Below are 13214 nucleotides of genomic sequence, written 5' to 3' on the forward strand. Positions count from 1 at the left end.
AAAGGAGCCCCTCACCCTGGCGCCGTACTGAAGCCTCTGTTCAGCTGAGAGGCAAGAATCCCAGCATGTGGAGTCACTACTCCTTTCATATGCAGATACTTAATAATATACAGATACAGATTTAATAAACACGTTAGAAAGGGCAAGATGCTGAGCACAAGTTGAAGATGTATGAATAACTTCTTGAGAGATTCTGCATATGCACACCTACAAGACTGTCTGATTCACAATCAACTTCTTTTCTCCTTTTAAGTGTGATGTATTGAATGTATTTATTTTTAGATGTGTGTGTGTGTGTGTGTGTATGTGTGTGTGTGAAGGGTGTATGCTAGATCACACATACAGAAATCAGAGGACAATCTTTGGTATTGGTCCTTGCCTTTCACCTTGTTTGAGACATGATCCCTTTGCTGTTTGCTGCTGTGTACCCTAGAGCAGCTAGCATTTAAGATTCCAGTAATCCTCTCTCCTTCCACCTAAAGTAACAGAAGGATTAAGGCTTGAATGTATATGGATGGCCTCATCTCTTTTCCTAGATCTCCAACAAAATCATAAGCTATATTTCAGAGGACGTAGCCTACCCCCTTGGATAATAATCTTAAAATTAAAAACACATAACGTGTATTGAGTATTTCCCTGCATGTATGTAGATCCACATACATGCCTGGTGCTTGGAGAGGTCAGGGAGACTACTGGATCCCTTGGAACTGGAGCTAGAGATGGTTGTGAGCCACTTTGTGGGTGCTAGCTGCTAAGCCATCTTTCCAGCCCCCAAAGATTTATTTACTTATTTACTATATTTTTAATTATGTGTATGCTGGAGCATACATGAGTTCAGTGCCTGAGGAAGCCAGAAGAGTGCTCCTGAACCAGGAGTTCCGGGCAGTTGTGAGCCGCCACATGTGTGCTGACAACTGAACCCAGGTCCTCTGTGGTCAATATGTGCTCTTAACTGATGAGCCATCTTGTCCTTTTAAACACTCACCTTGTCAATTGCAATATTGTCAGGTGACCCTTGGAAGCTACCTGTGGAGGGATCTCATTTAGTTGTCTTAGCAACCCTTTGAAGACAGTAGCACACCCCACCAAAGTCTTGTATATGGCTATTGTTAAAACAAAACAAAAAAACCCAACAAGATGAGCTGGTTCCTTTGAGAAGCCCATACTCCTGTTCTCAGGTATGTTGTATCCTTCTACTGATTGTCTCTTTCTCTGATACCCTGCCTTAAGCCTGTATAAAAGTGTCTTTATTAAACCGCACCTCTGCTTCACAAACTGCTTAGTCCTGAAATTCTTTTCTGCACTAAAGTCATGAATGACTTTGGCCTTTGACCTGAGTTGATGTCCCTAAAAGTCTAGGGGAACTCCTTTCTGGGGAGTTGGGCCTCCTGCCTCTGAACTCCCAAATGCTAACACTTATAAATCTTAGCTCTGAGCCTATTGAGTGCCAGGTCCTAACCCACACTGAGCCAGCCTGCCGAATGTCACCACTGAGGTTATCATACCCAGTTCACAGATGAGAGAACCTGCATCCAGAGAGGTTAGCAGCCTGCTCACCACCAGAGAGAGAGAGGGGGAGAGAGAGAGAGAGAGAGAGAGAGAGAGAGAGAGAGAGAGAGAGAGAGAGAGAGAGAGAGAGAGAGAGAGAGGAGAGAGAGAGAGGAGAGAGAGAGAGAGAGAGGTATCCCTTTGGGGGTAGAACATAGGCCTGCCACACCCACAATATACCCCAGAGGCATAGATAAGAGCAGTCACCAAACAGCAGACCTGAGGTCTAGTCTGTAGCATAGCAATTGTCAACCCACAGGACGAAGGGTCTGTGTTACTTTTACCCAAAGTGCAATGACTGGTACTTTTGAAGGCCAGTGCATGGTTTGACCTGATGGCCATGACCAAGAGCCACAGGTAGGTACTCAAGGCTGCAGATCAAGTCTTGGGTCAAGGTGAAGCCAATGGCATTTTCTCCCTGTGCCCTCCTCCCATGGCAGGGGAGGTGTGGTGGCCCTTCCTTTTAGAATGGCACAGGTTGGGAATGGCTTTGGGATTCTGTTGTCCTTATCACCTCCTCACAGGCTATATCTCCAAATGGAACTAGGGTTTCTGAACATGAATTTTGGAGGGACGCTCCTATTTGGGGACAACCAAAGCAAAGACAATATAGGCTAGATGATATTCAGTCAGCTGGGCACGTGCCCTGAGTCCCACAATGGCCCTTGCCATAGGAAAAGGGGTTTTGTGGGTATGAGGGAGCGAAAGGTCCTAGATGTGGGGAATTCTGATTATCCACACAGCCCCATGTCATCACAAGTGGATTCAAGGACAGAGGAGGGACACTAGGAGAGGTAAACAGGCTTCAGAGACACTTTATGTTGGTGTAGAAAGTGATTTCCAGGAATGCAGGTCATGACCCTTGGAAAGGAAAAGGGGAGACAGGAGAGGGATTCCCCCAGGGTCCCAGCCCAGGATGTTAGTTTCCAGCTCTGACTTTTAACCTGAAACAGAACCAATCTGAGTTGTGTGAGGCCACTCAGTGAGCTCCTTAGAGGGACTATAGGAAGTAAATATGGCTTCGATTAGGTTTGACTCTGGTGACAGAAAATCCAGAACAGCAGTGGCATCACCAAGAGTGATTGCAGAGTGCAGAGGCACGTGGTCCAGAGTTTTGGATGGGGACCCTCCGTACCCTGTGCCCACAGGCCCCCTGCCTCTCTCTGTGTAGGACATGGATAAAACACAGGCCACGAGTGTGAGACTCGGTAGTAGATGCAACCACTCACGTCTGTTCTCCTTCTCGCCAGCACTTAATTTCTGCTGGAGAAGTGAGACGATTAAAAAAGGTGTTATGTTCATGGTGTGTGTGTGTGTGTGTGTGTGTGTGTGTGTGTGTGTGTGTGTGTATGCATGTAGACATGAGTGCCACCGCATTCATGTGGAGGTCAGAGGACAACTTGGAGTTGGTTCTTTCCCACCACACGTGTCCTTGGGATTGAACTTAGGTTATCAGCCTGACCAGCAGTGCTCCCACATGCTGAGCCTCCTCCTGGCCCATAACCACAGAGTTTTTATTCTAGGCAGATGCGAGCTTGAAAAACACTTTAGTTTCATGGGAGAATGAATGTTGGGAGATACAGCATATCTTTGCCACCTGTAACCCGTCTGAACCAGGGCTAGTTTAGAATGTGCTTATTCTTGGGGGAGGGGTGCCTTGTCCCAATGCGGTACAAGCAAACAAGGCTTAGCATTCCTCATTTAAACCAAAATGTATTTTATAGACTGCACTCGCTTGAACGTGAGCACGCTTTGACAGGTAGTCTCCATCCTTGGGTTTGTAGCCTCATGGACTGAAGAACTCTGCTGTGTCTCTGAATATGATTTTTATATTTGTCTAGTTGGCTTTCTCCTGCTGTGATAAAACATCCTGACCAAACATATCTTGAGGTGGAAAGGGCTTATTTTGCTTATATGTCCCAAACACAACCAAGGAAAACCAGGGCAGGAACTCAAGGCAGGAACCTGGAGGCAGGAGCTGAAGCAGAAACCAAGGAGTGCTTCTTGCTCCCCATGGTTTGCTCAGCCTGCTTTCTTATACAACCCGGGTCCACCTACCTATAGGTGGCTTATCCACAGTGGGCTGGGCCCTCCCACATCAATTGTTTATCAAAAAATGCCTCACAGATTTATCTACAGGCCAATCTAATGGAGGCAATTTCTCAATTGAATTCCTTCTTCCAAGATGACTCCAGCTTGTGTCAAATCAACAGACTATTAACCAGCACAGTATTTAAGAAAGGATGAAGAGGAGAACAGAAGTTTCCCCATAGATGCCCCATGTGACTTTCACGTACAGCACTCACTGACCAGGACAGGGTCTCATGTCCCCCTCTGCAGCTGTCTACTTTCTAGTGTCTCTATTCAATACTAGCTCAAACCATTTGACGTTCTGAACACCCTCCACTTCTAGGAATCCTTGTGTGGCTGTTGTCACACAGACACACATGCCTGATGCTCACCATGATGTGGCTTACTCTTGTGAAGGGCATACATACTTGTATGTTCAACAGTGTGGACCGGGGCCCAAGTACGGGCTGTTGCTTTGTGTCTGGTCCCAGCAGCTCAGCCACTTGACCCAGCTAGAGTATAGAGGGTTATATGACTGGTCCTACAGAAGTGAGCACCACAGATGATGGGAGCCCACCTGGCTGTTAGGAGATGCTGTGGTTGGTAATGTAACTGGCTCCAGCCCTTCTCTACCTGCCCTGTCTCCCACCAGCCAGGCAAACTACCCAGGGCTGATGTGCTCAGTGCACTTTCTAAACAGCTTGATCACTAGAGGGGTTCAACTCTGCCTCCAAAAGTCTGAACTCTAGCCTGGGGCTTGCCTAACCAACAAGGTGGCCAGCACTGGCTTGGAGGCAATTGTCCTGGGCCCAGCTCTGGGGTGAGGTGGCCTTAAACTGTATTATTCTGCATTTGTAAAACAGGGGCAATAACCCCAACCTTACAGGGTGTTGTAGGGAGTTCACAAAGCACTCCCAGGGCAGTCCTGGGGTTTGTGGAATGCCAGGTAAATGCTGGCTCACCCCCTGCTGACATCAGCTAGGGCAGAGCATTGCTACCACCCCAGGAACTCACTGTCAGCAGGGAGGTGCTGCGTGGCTTCTTCAGGGCAGGTGCAGCTGGAAGCTTCTGGCCTATGGCAAGCAGAGTGCTTGGGTAAAAGGTGACCTAATTATTAACGGGTGCTGCAGAGATGAAAGTCAAGACACAATCCACCCTTGAGCGGACTCTGAAGGAGCAGATACCGAGGCAGTAAAATTAATCTCATAGAAAAACACAATTAGCACTATCATTTCTACATCTCATCTCCTTCCACACAGGGAGAAGCTGGAAAGGCAATGAGTCCACAGTCTTTAGTATTGCCTCTGGGTTTCACGGGAATGGATGAGTCCTTCACTGGGAAAACGTTTTCTGTTCACAATCAAGTATCATTGCTGGAGGTTGAAAAATCATCCTTGGAAGCCAGAGGATGCAGGGAACCAAGCGAACAGCACTGTTCCATTCCCTTTATTTCTTACATATCTCAAGTTGCTTTGGTCTGATGGATACCGGGGTGTGGAGAACACACCCCACACACAGGAGACCCCAGCATGTGCAGTGAACATGTCCACCCTTGCAGAGCTCTTAGAGAGACTGGGTGGGGAAGACCAGAGGCAGACAGACCCCCTCAGAGGTGGACATTACCTCCTGAGCCTGTTTCTACAGACAGGAGCATGGCTTCCTTGCCTCCCAGGATTAGTTAAAGCAGACTCTGTAGGGAGAGCTGGCCAGGCAGGCCCGGTGGCCAGAAGTTCAACACTGTTCCTGTTTCCCTTGACGACCAGAGCTCCACTCACTCTCCCCTGAGCCATTGTATGAGTCACTTGGTCTGACAAGAAGCAAATTAAGGGTCTAGCGAGACAGATCAGCAGGTAAGGGTGCTTGCCACAAGCCTGAGAACCTGAGTTCATCCCTGGGACTCACAAGGTGGAAGGAGAAAACTGACTCCCACGAGTCTCCGTCCGACCACCACATGTCCTCAAGTAGGCAAATCACTAACAAAAAATTAAAATATAACATGTAAAACTATTGAAGGGCGACAGCTCTTTGGGCTACATTACCTCTGCATTAGTTTCTTAGGAATGTCCCAAGTGTCGCGGGCACACAGTCTCAGAGCTCCTAGGCTCCATGTTCCATATTCCTTCTTCTCACAAGAACCCCAAAACCCAGAGTGACCACATCTTAAGAGTCTCACCATTTTCTACCTGCCAAGACCCTAATTGCAAAGGTAGTCACATTCTAGGGTTGCAGGCAACATTGATTTTGGGAAGACAGTATCCTACCCACTCAGCCCCTTAGCTCCTAGTAAATTCTCCTTTAAGTTTGGGGGTTTGTATTATACCTAGCAGTGTAGAAGCAGAACACTGGCAAAGTACGGTGGTGTGGGTAGTGAAGGTTATCCTGCTGGACCCTGTGGGGTGGAGGACATAGGTAACAACAGAAGCCAACTCAAAGACTCTGCAGAGGGCACAGCCCAAGGGCATTGGGGGCTGGGTAAGGAGCCCAGTGCATGCCACTAATCCAGCTTCAGCATCATGGCTGCATATGCCTGAAGCCAACTTCCTTCTTCTAGAAACATTACATTCTCTTCAAGGTCCTGTCTCAGAACCGGATGACGTGTCTTGCATGTTAGAAGAGCTCTGGTCCAGAAGGAAGCAGGCTGACTTAAATGGATCAAAATTCAATTGCCAGGGAATCTGCACACAAAGATTTCCACCTGACCTCTGCAGTGGGTCAGAGAAACAAGCCAGACTGTGTGATGGAGAGGACATTGTAAGTTATGGCTGATAAAAAGGAAAAAGAAGGCAAGTTGTGGCCAGATGTTCAAGGGCAGCTCAGGGCTTGCAGGCCAGGGCTGACCAGGGGGTGCAAGTATTAATTTCCCCACAGGCACTGAACAGAGAGGCCCAGAAGGTTGCCTGCAGTGCAGCCCAGTTCCTGGCTCCCATCTCCAGCACACACTGATCCGCTCCAGGGAGCTCGTGCACTTTGTGAATGCTCCCAGAGACCCTGGCTCCCCAGAGCAAGCAATGAATTGTGTTTATCCATTTGTGGGCCCTTAAAAAATTCAATAATTAATTGAAGTAGACAATGCTGTTGTTACTCGAATCTGGCCTTTCTGCGGCTTTTACTCTGGCACGGCGCTTTAATAGTCATTTGCGGACTAAATAATTTAATACGAGCTGTTTGCACGAGCTAGAAGCCCAGTCCTTCGCTGGTGCTGGCTGATCCTGGAATGCTATGAGGAAAAGCAGAAAAGAGCCAAATGAGATTATACGATCTGGTCATTTATCTCCAGGTTCATGCACTGGCTTGCTTGACCTCAGCCGCCCTTTGTTTGGTTCTGATTTATGCTGGGCCATTCTTGACATGCTGACAGCCAGCAACATGGGAGCATATTAAGCTGGGGGTAGTGAAGTTCATTCTTGCCCCTCCTTACTTTATGGAAGGGGAAATGGAGGTCTGGAAGACCATGCTTTGCCTAGGTCTTCATGGCTCAGGTCTCTCCGACCACGGTGAAAAAAAAAAGGAGAGACAGACACAGCCAAGGCAGGGGTGATATCGGGCCCAGGGACTGACCCTTCCCATGGAGACTAAATGGAACTGGAAGTCCAGAGGTGGGATGGCTAGCCTGAGCAGAAGGGTGGGAAGAGGCTGGGGGCGGGGAGGGGCTGTGGCTCAGGCAGGCAGACTGAGTTCTTCAGGTGAAAGGGGGCTTCATTTCAGCTCACAGTTTGGGGCTCAGAAGTCACAGTGGCAGGGACTGGGGTAGCTGGTCACATGGCATCCGGAGCCGGGAACCTGAGATGAATGATCCTGACCAGCTCAGTTTCTCATTTTTGTTCACTCCAGGACCCCAGCCCATGGAATGGTGTCATCCGCATTCAGGTTGGATCTCACCTTAATGGACCCACTCTAGAAAGTCCTTCACAGGCACACACACAGGTATGTCTCCTGAGTGATCCTACACCCTGTCAAGTTGACAATCAGTGTCAATCATCACGCTGGGCATCACCTGCGTTGGTGGCCGCCTCCTGTTGTGTGGCTGGAGGAACACCTGGAGAACACACTGGTGGCTTTGGTACTCACTGCAGTGTGGCAGTTATCAGCACAGTCATTTCAAATAATTGTTGCTTCTCCTCCATCTGCAAAACGGGTACAAGCATATCTACCCCCTCCACTGCTCAATATTTGTGAAGTTGAAAATATAAAAGAAAGAAAGGAAAAAGAAAAGAAAGAATGGAAGAGAAAGGATTTCTTTCCATCGTTGTCCTGGTCATCATCCTTGCTATTGAACTCTTGCCCTGGAGGAGACAACAGGGCTTCCCCCTTGAGGCTCTAGGAAGTTTCCAGGTGGGGGTGGCATTTGTACCAGCCAGGAAGGGCCTGCATTCTAAGTGAAGCTCAGAAGTTGAGGAGAGCTTGCTGCTACACAGGGGTGTCCTACAAAGTCCTGGCAGGGTATGGGGTCCGAGGGGCCTCTGGAGGGACCTCTGCTGAGGCACAAGTATTGAACCAGCAGGAGATGGGACAGGGGTGGGCACCTGGAAGGATGGGGATGGCTTTGGTGGAGTGTGGCCAGCCTCAAGTCCGCTGAAGAGGGCCATGGTCCTACTGAGGAACTCCTGTTTCTGAGAGAGGGTCTGGGCACCTGTTGTCTGCACAGTACTGCAAGGCCAACCACAGTGTGGTGCCTGAAGTTTGTTTGTGTGTGACAGGTGGCCCTAGGGTCAGCCTGGTGCTTAAGCAGCACCCCAAAAAGGCTGGTGAAGCCCTGTTTCTGGGTGGTCTGAGGAGGCTGGCATGTGGATTGGTAGACTGTGTGGGTAAGATCTGCCCTTGATCTAGTGGGCACCATCAGCCAGCTCTGTCAGATCAATCTAAACAGGAAGAAGGACTCTATCTCTGCTGGAGTCAGACACTCCCCCATTGCCTTTGGCCGTCAGAGCTTAGGGCTGCTATGCTGTGGCCCCTCACTCAAACTGATGCCCTTTACAGGTTCTCAGGTTCTGAGACTTACACCATCAGCTTTCTGGGCCTGGGGCCTGTAGACTTGGCTTGAGCTCTGCTGCCAACATGCTGGGGGGGGGGGGGGCTCAGCCTGCAGCTGGCTGGTCAGGCTGCTCTGCATCCATACCCACCCAGTCAATTCCCCTGAGAAGCACGCCCATCTCTATCTATTCCAGCTCTGCTGTGGCTGTCTATGCTGCTAACTCAAGTTAGAGTTGGTACAAAACTAAAGAGCTTGGATTTGAAATCCCAAACTGGGGCACCAAGTGGGAGCACTTGACGAGTCTTCTCACACTGTGCATCAGATACTGAGCTTTGTGGCCATTCATAGAAGAGGAAGCTGAGGTCCAGAGAGGACCCTTACCACAGCCTTTCCCAGAAGGCCAAGGGGCTCACAGCTCAGAGTGAAATGGGTCTTCAAAGTAATTTGGGAAAATTAGCAATCGTTGAGATGTTAATAAGTCTTTAAAATGATCTCATCCCAGCCCAACACCAAACACATGTATATAGGCCAGTCTGTATGCCTCTGGGCCCCATAATAATGTTTACTCTGTTCCTATGAACATTAAGCTAAGAAACAGAGACAGCCCCTTTGTTTCCTGACCATTTCTGGCTGGTTTGTGTGGCTAAGCACTAGGGAGCGTGGGGGCAAATAAAATGTTAGGGACCACTGCAAATTGTGCTCATATTTTTGTGTACACATTATGCGCTTTGGTGATGCTTGGAGTTTTCCATGAATGAGTGTTTTGAAGTAAGGACAAACCTAGGAGACGGAATGTCACAATGGTGTCACGGGCAACCCTGCCTCTAGCATGAACTGGACTTGAATTTCCTCACTGTGACTTGGAATGTGGTTTTCACACTTTCTGAGTGTATAGGGACAGAGTGTACGGTAAGTGGATGCCCATTGGATGGACCACTCAGAGCATATTTCAGGTGTTGGGACTTGGTCCCCAGTGTGATATTATGAGGTGCTGGGACCTTTAAGAGGTGGAGCCTGCTTGGTGTGGGGGTGGGGTTGCTGGAGCACAATACCCATTTTAGATACAAGGCACACTGAAAAAAAAAATGATAGAAGAATGTAGAGAGTGAGGCCAGTTATAAAGAGGAGGCTATGTTGGGTGAGGGCTTTGAAGGGGAAGGTCTAACCATTAGAAAAAGGAGGTGAGGAGACATTCTGGCTGGAGGAGGCAGCATCTGGGAAAGAGATGTGGGCTGGGGATGTAGCTGGAGCACACGATTCCTCACACTCACCAAAACCCGTCTCCCTAAACCGAATCTGTGTGCTGACTGACAGTTGACAAGTGGGATGGAATACATCAGTACTGAGGGTGTGTGCAGTGACAGTGTGTACCAAGAAACCATAGCAAGTAGAGTAGGATGTAGGATGTACCAGGAGCTGAGAAAGGGGAGCACCAGGTAACCGTTAATATCATCCTTTAAAAAAATGGATGAAGGATCTCCGGTTTGATGTGGCCATGCAGTGGAAGGCAGGGCAAGGCTTTGCTAGCCACCAAAGTTTCTATGAAGCCTGTCCTGGGATCAGATGAGAGGGTACAGACTTCTAGAAGTTGTCAAGACCCTGAAGCCCATCCCAGTCTTGTGAGGAGCTGTGCAGCCAGGAACTGGGTACTGAGTTGCAAAGATGCACACAGTACTCCCAAGGATGAATTCCCTTAGCCAGCCAAGGGGCTAACAATACAACCATAAAAAGTATCCCTCATCTTGCTTGTCCAGCGGGGGCAACTAAAACTAGCAATGGCAAGGGGTCAGAATTAGAAGCCCAAGCACCAACAGAAATGACAGGAACTAGGTAGTGATAGTTCTGAGTCTCAGAATACCACTATGGAGGTTTATCACAATTTCTATCTTATAGATGGGGAAACTGAGGCACAGAGAGATTAGTCCACTTGCCCAACATCCTAAGAGACAGTCATGATTCAAACCAGGCCATAGTTCTTTGTCCCCAATGGCCACACCCCGAATGTGCGAGCACCATCCCACGGCTGGGGTCCCAGACTGAACAAAAAGGAGAAGGCAGCAGAGCAGCAGTATGCCCCTCTCTGCTTTCTGACTGCAGATGCAATGTGACCAGCTGCACCGCACTCCAGCCACCACACCTTTCCTTCCCCACCGTGATGGGCTGTGCACTCACAGTGTGAGCCAAGAGAAATCCTTCCTCCTTAAATTGCTTTTGTTAGGTGCATCTGGTCACATGGCTCGAACATTCAGGGTAGACCTTTCCATCTCAATGAACACAACCTAGAGACTCCCTCACAGACATGCCCAGAGGCTTGTCTTCTAAGTGATTCTAGGTCCTGTCAAGTTGGCAATCACCTGGACCACCTCAACAGGGCTAACTAAGCCTATGTGGACTTATGCCTTTGAACCTCAGAACTGTGAGCTAAATGCACTTTTTGTTTTGTTTTATTTATTTTTTGGTTTTCAAGACAGGGTTTCTCTGTGTAGCTTTGGAGCCTGTCCTGGAACTCGCTCTGTAGACCAGGCTGGCCTCAAATGCACATAGATCCATCTGCCTCTGCCTCCTGAGTGCTGGGATTAAAGGCATGCATCACTACCACCTGGCAAACTTTTCTTTATAGAGTACTCAGCCTCCAGGGTTCATCATAGTAACAGAAAACCAACTCATAAATAAGGTGTCACTGTGACAGTCTGGAATTCAACCAATAAAACAGGGGAAGGCACAGAAAACCTTGGATTGGGATGGCAGGTTGAGGAACAGCATCTGAATGCTAGGGTTGGAGGTGGCTTTGTCTCGGTAGTGACAGGTGGAGTCAGGGATGCTGAGGTATACTTTCAAGATTCACCTGGATAAATCACACATTCTCTCAACAATCCTTTGTGGCCCTGGGGATTAGATTGTGGGTGCTAGAATGGAGTTGAGGTCACTTAATTGGCTGGTGCCACAATGTGGCATTTCTGACCCTGGCCTCTTCAACATAACCCCTCCCTGGCTAAGCCCCTGACTTCCCCAGAGCCATCTTTGTCTCCTTTTCCAAGTCCTTGGGCCCCCAAAGCACTGTGTCCTTGATGTCTGTGAGTTGAATGGTGGCCCTCTAAAGATCTGCCCATGTCCTGACGCTGGGGATCCGTGAGCCTGACTTTATATGGCTCAATGGCTACCACACACACTGACTTACAACAAATGGCTATGATTCAGTGAAGACACTGGGTGAGCAGGTCCCAACTCAGTGATGAGCTGAGACACACAAGCTAGGAGGAGGGCTATGCTGGGATTAATGTGAAGTCAGGGGAGAGTGATGTGGCCACAAGTCAAGGACTACCTGGGCCACCAAAGCCAGAAGAGGAAGAGGTTCTCCTCTGGAGCCTCCAGAGGGAGCGGGGCCCTGCCCACACCTTAACTGTGGACTTTCGGCCCCCAGAGCTGTGAACACCTTTCTGATTTTTTAGAGTTGCTAGTTTGTGGGTCATGTGTTCCAGGAGCCACAGGAAGCGAATATGCTGCCTCTGCACTCTTTCCTCCCTGGACTTAGTTCCTCCGCTGAGCATGCGCCCTGTTCTGATTCTGTCACTGCCCTGGTGGGAGCTGATGCTTTGTCCGGGGGGGGGGGGGGGCGTGGGGGGGGGGACAACGACGACGACGACGACGACAGTGTGTCTTATGTACTTTGCATTTCCTGTGCCCTTCATGGGGTCCAGATAGAAGCAAAGGAAACCACACGAAAGGAAAGAGCAATGCCCAGGCCAGCAAGCCACAGCATGACTGTAGCTGTCTCTGGGACAGCCAGGTCCTCAGCAGTCTTGGAGGGAGAGGGTGGGCCAACCTTATTGCTCCTTGGATGTATTCTGACTCCAGATCGAGTAGGCTAGTGCTGGGAACTGAAAACAGCTGAGATGGAGATAAAGCTACTCTTTTGCACAAACCAGGCAGCCTGACTGGCAGGTCCCCTGATGCCTGCAGGCTGGTGCCTGGGTGGTTTCTAACTCCATTCTCTGCTGCCAAGAGGGCAAACTGATGTCATACAGGTACCTTGAAGGCCCTTCCCTCTGCCCTGGTAAGGCGCCTTAGAAGGAACTCTGGGCTCTGGCCAGACTGATCTGCTTTGACTCAAAGGCAGCCTGGACCTTACCGGAAGCCTGGGCAGGGAAGCCCTGGCAGCCCCCCCACTCCCAACCCCGCTTTAACGAAGGGGCCCTCCCGGGGTTTGGAGCCTAGCTGTTCCTGACCTATAGGTTTCTGTTATTCCTCAGGGTCCTCTGGGGGATGTTTAGACCCCAGGTAACAACCATGGGGACAGTTAAGTTTTCAGGGCAACAGAACGGTGGTCGCGGGTAGTGGGGTACTGCTCCTCTGGTACCCGCAGCCCTACTCCTTTTTGGAGATTCGCTCCCATATCCAAGTAGAGTTTCTTTCCCTGCGTCCTGCAAGCAAGGCTAGCTAGAGATCTGTGAAATGCAGTGGCCTTCATCTGGGTAGCTGCGACAGCTGCCTGGGGCACCAGTCAGGCTAGAACCCGGGTCTTCCTTCTGGGTCTCTGTATTATCCAGGCGAGCTGCGGCTGCGGTGGGGAGATCCTTGCCTTCCTTTCCGCCCTGACCACAGACAGCTTTGGCTAGCCCGCCTC

This window comes from Peromyscus maniculatus, chromosome 10 (genome assembly GCF_049852395.1).
Source record: "Peromyscus maniculatus bairdii isolate BWxNUB_F1_BW_parent chromosome 10, HU_Pman_BW_mat_3.1, whole genome shotgun sequence".
NCBI lineage: Eukaryota > Metazoa > Chordata > Mammalia > Rodentia > Cricetidae > Peromyscus > Peromyscus maniculatus.